General features: G+C 39.4%; 1 pseudogene; it reads right to left on the bottom strand.

Annotated features, from left to right (window-relative positions):
• Positions 1–4,568: 4,568 nt before the first annotated feature.
• LOC140517056 (SIN3-HDAC complex-associated factor pseudogene) lies at positions 4,569–5,545 on the bottom strand (annotated as a pseudogene).
• Between the last annotated feature and the right edge of the window lie 1,422 nt (positions 5,546–6,967).

Below are 6,967 nucleotides of genomic sequence, written 5' to 3'. Positions count from 1 at the left end.
TTTCTTTCCTTCTTTCTTTCCTTCTTTCCTTCCTTCTTTCCTTCCTTCCTTCCTTCTTTCCTTCTTTCTTTCCTTCTTTCCTTCTTTCTTTCTTTCTTTCTTTCTTTCTTTCTTTCTTTCTTTCTTTCTTTCTTTCTTTCCTTCCTTCCTTCCTTCCTTCCTTCCTTCCTTCCTTCCTTCCTTCCTTCCTTCCTTCTTTCCTTCTTTCTTTCCTTCTTTCTTTCCTTCTTTCTTTCCTTCTTTCCTTCTTTCTTTCCTTCTTTCTTTCCTTCTTTCCTTCCTTCTTTCTTTCCTTCTTTCTTTCCTTCTTTCTTTCCTTCTTTCTTTCTTTCTTTCCTTCTCTTCTTTCCTTCTTTCTTTCCTTCCTTCCTTCCTTCCTTCCTTCCTTCCTTCCTTCCTTCCTTCCTTCCTTCCTTCCTTCCTTCCTTCCTTCCTTCCTTCTTCTTTCTTTCTTTCTTTCTTTCTTTCTTCTTTCTTTCTTTCTTTCTTTCTTTCTTTCTTTCTTTCTTTCTTTCTTTCTTTCTTCTTCTTTCTTTTTTCCTTGCCTCCCCTAAAGCCTTGGACTCTGTGCACTCTGAAGCCCATGGATTGAACAACCAAAGGTCCCTGCCCAACCTTCACTCAGTCGCTGGTTTTCGACCCTCCTGGCTTAGAGTGAATGTCAATAGTAACGGTTTCTCTTCCAAATAAAAAATCCTGAGGCTTCTGCCCCTCCCACAGTGATTTATCTATTTATTTTTCTTTTCTATCTCTAAAGGAGGATATTGAAGCAAAGAGACCCTCTTATGCTCAAAAGAGTAACATCAAATGATCACCTGTCCCAAAAGAATTTATAAAACTTTTAAAAGGCTTTAAAAATCAAATGAGAGAGTTGGAGAGAAAAAAAAAAGAACAATCCAAGAAAAACAAGACAATGAAAAGAAAACCAACCAATTAGAAAAAGAGATACAAAATCATTTATTAATTTATTATTTATTTTTAACTCAGTTTATATCAGATAAAGCAATTCAAACTTTGGTCAGGTGATACACCTTTTTAAAGCATTAACAATATGGACCACAAAAGATTTTTTTTTTAAACATAGGCCAACTGAGACACAGATAATATTTATGTTGCTAACTTCACAATCTTTTGATCTAATTGTCACCTCGGTATTACTAAGAATAAAAGGACCCTAACTTAATGTTGTTGGTCGAAAGTCCTATGCCTAATAGCTTAATTTTAGGCAGCCTCGGATGTTCCTCTACCCATAATCTATAATTGAATAGATCTGGTATTAAGCTTACAAACCTTTTGACTATAGGGAATTGCCAGCAAGAGTAGGGACATTGCAGGGAAACAATATCTCCCCAACTTCATGTCTATTCCAGGCAGGAGTAGATTGTCCACTTGTATTCAGTCAGGCTTAAAGTCTTCTAGGTGTCATTAGGGAAATTGAGTCAGGAGAATCCCACCTCAGCCTGTGCTGAACAGCTGCTCTCCCACTCTTCCCTTGAGATCACCTATGCAGTTTGTACCAGCATCTCATGAGCACACTGGCATCATGTAATGGAGGCTTGGATCGCCTTTCTTGCTTCCCATACCTGGAGTTAGACTCAGAAGAACAGTCACTTAGTAGTCCCACACCATCTAAAAATGGCAAGTTCCTATAACCAGGTTTAAAATATGATTATAGTTTCACTTTGGCTAAGGATCATCTTTTAGGCAAGTCTTAAGTGGCTTACACGTCTTTCTATACATGTTCTAGTTCCTGATTAAATGGCAATCATAAAATCTAATTTATCATTAAAATCTTGACTTTTCCATCAATGCCAAATTTTATCAGAGGTTACCTTCCTCTTGGAAAGTTAGACTGAAATTCTTTTCTCCAAACTAAAGATGTCATTGATTTATTCTCAGTAATTAATTCAGTTTATTGTTTTAATACTAATTGCTTTTACCTCACTTTGTAACATGACCAATTATTCTCCCCATCACCCCCTTCCCCCGACTTCCTAATACCTTGCATTCTGGTTGCTTCTTCCCTCAATGTACCCTCCCCTCCATCACACCCCATCCCTGTTCTATCTCCATATTCCTTTTTTTCTTGCAGGGCAAGATAAATTTCCATACCCCTATCCCTGTAATTCTTATTTCCCGATTACATGCAGTAAAAATTCTCAACACTCATTTCTACTACTTTGAATTCCAACTTCTCTCCCTCCCCCCCTCCCTCCCCAGACCCACTAAGAAGGGAAGCAATTCAATACAGACTAAACATGTGTTGTTTTGCAAAAGACTTCCATAGTAATCATGTTGTGTAATACTAATTATATTGCCATCTGACCTACCCTATCCCCATTATATTTCCCCCCTATAATTGACCTTGCCTCTTCTTAAAAAGTGTTTATTTCTAGTGACTCCCTTCTCCCATTTGCTCTCCCTTCTAGCATTCTCTTCGCTCCACTTGTTGCCTCCTCTCCTACTTTCCTGTGGTGTGATATAAATTTTCATATCAAATTTAGTGAGCATGTTATTCCTTCCTTCAGCCACATGTGGGGAGAGTAGTTTTATTCCCCCCCCCCCCCCCACTTCTTCCTTATCTCCTCTATTGAATAAGATTTTTCTTATCTCTTTTATGAGTTATAGCCTGCCCCGTTTCCTTACTCCCTTTATCACCCCTTAATCTTTATTTATTTATTTTTGTGTGTGTATGTGGATATCATCTCTTCTGATATAACACGGCCTGTACTCTCTATCTACCTATGTGTGTGTGTGTGTGTGTGTACAATCTCTCCAGCTACCCAAATACTGAGAAAAGTTTCAAGAGTTAAAAATATTTTCTTTCCATGTAGTAATGTAAACAGTTCAGCTTTAGAGAGTCTTTTATGATTTTTCTTTTTTCCCCCCCCTGTTTACCTTTTCATGCTTCTCTTGATTCTTTTCTTGGGAAATCAAAATTCTAAATACAGATCTGGTCTTTTCCTCAACATGAAATCTCCGAATTTGTCTCTATCACTGAATGTCCATTTTTTCCCTTGAAGTATTATATTCAGATATGCTAGGTAGGTAATTCTTGGCTTCAATCCCAGTTCCTTTGACTTCTGAAATATCCTACTCCAAGCCCTTTGATCCCTTAATGTTGAAGCTGCCAGATCCTGTGTTATCCTCATTGTATTTCCACAGTACTCAAATTGTTTCTTTCTAGCTGCTTGCCGTATTTTCTCCTTGATCTGGGAGCTCTGAAATTTGGCCACAATACTCCTAGGAGTTTCTCTGATAGGGTTTCTTTCAGGGGGAGATCGATTAATTTTTTCATTATCTATTTTGCCCCCTGATTCTATAACATCAGGGCAGTTTTCCTTGATAATTTCATGGAAGGTAGTGTCTAGGCTCTTTTTTTGATCATGGCTTTCAGGTAGCCCAATATTTTTTAAATTATTTCTCCTGCATCTATTTTCCAGGTCAGCTGTTTTTCCAATGAGTTCTTTCACATCATCTTTTATTTTTTTTAAATTTTTGGTTTTGTTTACTAACTTCTTGGTCTAACTCATAGTCATTCTTTTCCCTGGACTCAATTCTCTCTCTCTTTTTTTTTTTTCATGTGCAGCATTTATTTTATCCTTAAAATCGCAAGGTTTGGAAAGCTTGAATTAGAAACAAAAAACAAACCCATTCTATATCCCAATACCTTTTCCTTCCTTGTGGAAGTTAATATTAAACATACAAAAAAAAAGACCAACTTATAGCAGTGCACTGCAGTATATCCCAAGAGGTTAAAACAAGTTAAATGACCACCTGTGTAGGTGAAACCTTCACAAAGGTCAACTGAAATAATCCAGAGCTAAAACTGAATCATGCAGGTCTCTGATGTAGTCACTAAGCAACCTATAGACAAGAGTTATATATAATATAGAAGAAAAATGTCAATTATTTACAGATGTGAAATTCCCTAGGAAATGTGCCCAGAAGCATTAACCCTTGTGTTTTGCACAATCCTGCAGATATGCATAATTGTTTCATTAAGGTGGATCACTACTTTTAATAATCAGTATACACAGTGTATTCTCTACCCATGCAGTGATGCCTCCATAGTAAGATAATAAGAAGAGCCTAGTCATTCTTCCCAAAGACTTGCTACATCTCCAGGAGGACCTGCGGCTTTACTTTTAGCAATTCCATATAAATTACTATTTTCTTAAACTACTAAAAGAGGGAGGAAGCAATACACATAAAAAATGTCTCTCTTTGTCTTAAATTTAAGGAATCCTAACTCCTCCAAGTTATCTGCACTAGAAAGGTATAGTCTGTCCTGCTTAATCACTCAGTAGTACAGGTTTGAATCATCATAACCTTTGCAAGACTTCTGTGTTTCAGAATTGTTTTTAAATGCCTCTCTGGTATTTAAGTCCTTTTCACTGATCTGTCAGATTTGCCTTCACAAATGTTATCACTCACTTAAAAATGCCTAATCACTGTTTTTCAATAGAGAAAGACTAAACTATATATTGTTTAATATACAAAAATCCCATTTCTGCCTTCTACACCACCCTCGATGTTCACTCGTTAATAAGGGATTAAAAAAACCCAAAACAACTCAAAGAGCATTTTACAGCAGCATTCAGCTTTCCTATCAAATACGTAGCATCTTAAATATTATGTACAATCTTTTTAGTAAGATAGACACTGACTTCAGAGTTTGTTGAAATGGAGAAAAAAATGAAAAGAAATAAACAAAACCCACTTAAAACCTTTCTAGAAATTGTCTTTTGGCAGGATAGCAAGTGTCCAAGTGAAATAAAGAGGGTCATTTTGTTGTCTTTCCTATACTAATTCTCAGTCCCCCTTTGTGAGAAACATTAGAGTCACCATTCCTCCTGATTGGAGACAGGCAGAGATTCTGGTCCCTGCTCCTCTGGTTTTTCTGAAGCTGCTTTCTTATTTCCACAACAGGGCTTGAATAGATGTGTGTCTATTAGAACTTCCCCAAAACGCCCTTTGTAGATAATCCCACAGCATACTTTCTGTCTTTTCCAGTATGTGAGATCTAAAAAGGAAAAGACTGGTGTTCTGCTAGATCCAGAGCCGATCTCCATATCTGATCCATCGTCAGACTGATTACTGTAACAAGGGGACTGAGCCGGTGAGGCACTTGAGGTGGTGCTATGAGCATCAGAATTGTGGCGTTTGAATTCCTTCTGCAATTTGTTGATCTGGTTGCTCTTTATTCTACTTCCAGAAAGAGTTTTCACTTTCTTTGGCTTTAATGTAGTCTTTAGACTGGGTCCAGCCCTTGCATCTACCACATGATTCCAGTTTTTTTTTGATCCTGCTGGTAGCTTCTTCCATCTTTTCATCAGAAGCACATAGGCATTACAGATGTCTCCTGAACGAGTCTCATGCAACCCAAAACAACTCTGGAAATCCTTCTCATAGCACTTACTGTCAGTGAAATGAGAACTGGAGGACTTGGCTCTGCAAATACAGCAACCCTCTATACTTCTGTACATCTTTGGTTTGTGGAAACCAAACATTTTGTCTTTTTGGCAGTAGCCTTCCTGGAGCGAGTCTCCGTGCTCAACCGTGAAGGCGAGGTGTGGGGCGTCCTGCAAGTCCACCGGGCCCACGTCCTCCTCAGCTCGCTGCTCCTGCTCTGGAAAACTGTCTCCTGCAATTTAGCAGCTGTTACCTTGGGCCGTCAGTTCTCTCTTTCAACGAATTATTTAGCTCCATGAGCTTTTGAACCTTCTCCTCCATTTGACTAATTCTGCTTTTTAAACCCTCCTTCTCCTCATTGGCTTTTTGAACCTCTTTTTCCAATTGAGTTAGCCTCTTTTTAAAGCTGCTATTTTCCTCAGCGTTTTTTTGGTTCTCCTTTAGTAAGCTACTAACTTGTTTTTTAAGGTCTTCTATTTCCTGAGCCCAGTTTAAGTCCCCTTTGGAGGGAGGGCCCTTGACTTCCTCTGGCAGTATGCCTTGTTCTTCCTCATCTGAAGGGATGGGGGGAGACCTGTTCCCCAAGAAAGTAACCTTATATGGTCTTATTTTTTTCCCCCTTTTCTGGGCATTTTCCCAGCCAGTTACTTGGCTTCTGAGTTTCCTCTCCACACCCACCTAGCCTCCAGTTCTGCCCAGCTAGCACTTAGGGGCTGAGATTCAAATGCTGCTCCCAAGCCTTAAGGGCTTTTGGCAGGGGTGGAGCTGTCATTCAGTGTGAGATTAAGTTCAGCTGCTCGAATAGGGGCAGGGCTGTCATAGGGGCTTAGTTCCCTCAGGGTGTTTACAAGGAGACCTTCAACAATGGATCCAGCTTCTGCCTGCCTAGGGAGCCCTTGTCTGCTGCTGCCTCCACTGCTGCCTCCCGAGGGGGCCTGAGTCATGGGGATACCCCACTCCCCTTTTGGGGAGCTGGAAAGACCCTCTCACTGACCTTTGGCCCCTGTGGGTGGAGGGACCTGCGCTGTCACTGGAGATTCTGTCCCTGAAAGCTGCTGGGATCTGCTCCCCTTGGTGCCACATGGCCAAGGCAGGGCTGGGTTCTGTTCTGGGTCCCGTGCATGACAGACCTTTGGTGTCAGTTTTTCAGTCTCTGGAACAGAAATCTCCTCCACTCCATTGTTGTGTGGTTTCCGCTGCTCCAGAATTTGTTGGGAGTTCTTCTTTACAGGTATTTTATGGGCTGTAGGTTAGGAGCTAGCATATGTGTGTCTTTCTGCTCCGCCATCTTGGCTCCTCCCCTATATGTGTCTGACATACAAAATTTTAAGGAAGAAAATGATACCTTGAAAATTAGAATTGGACAAAGCCAAACCAGAGAAGTTATAAGAGGTTAAGATATATGTATATGTATATGTATATACACACACACATATAGATATAGATAAATATAAAGAATGAAAAAAATAGAAGAGAAAGTGAAACATCTAATAAAAAAATTGATCTGGAGAACAGTTTAAGAAGAGAAAACATAAGAATAATTGAACTGCCT

Source organism: Notamacropus eugenii, unplaced genomic scaffold (assembly GCF_028372415.1).
Source record: "Notamacropus eugenii isolate mMacEug1 unplaced genomic scaffold, mMacEug1.pri_v2 scaffold_365, whole genome shotgun sequence".
Taxonomy (NCBI): Eukaryota; Metazoa; Chordata; class Mammalia; order Diprotodontia; family Macropodidae; genus Notamacropus; species Notamacropus eugenii.
This window is presented reverse-complemented; position numbering and strand designations above follow the sequence as displayed.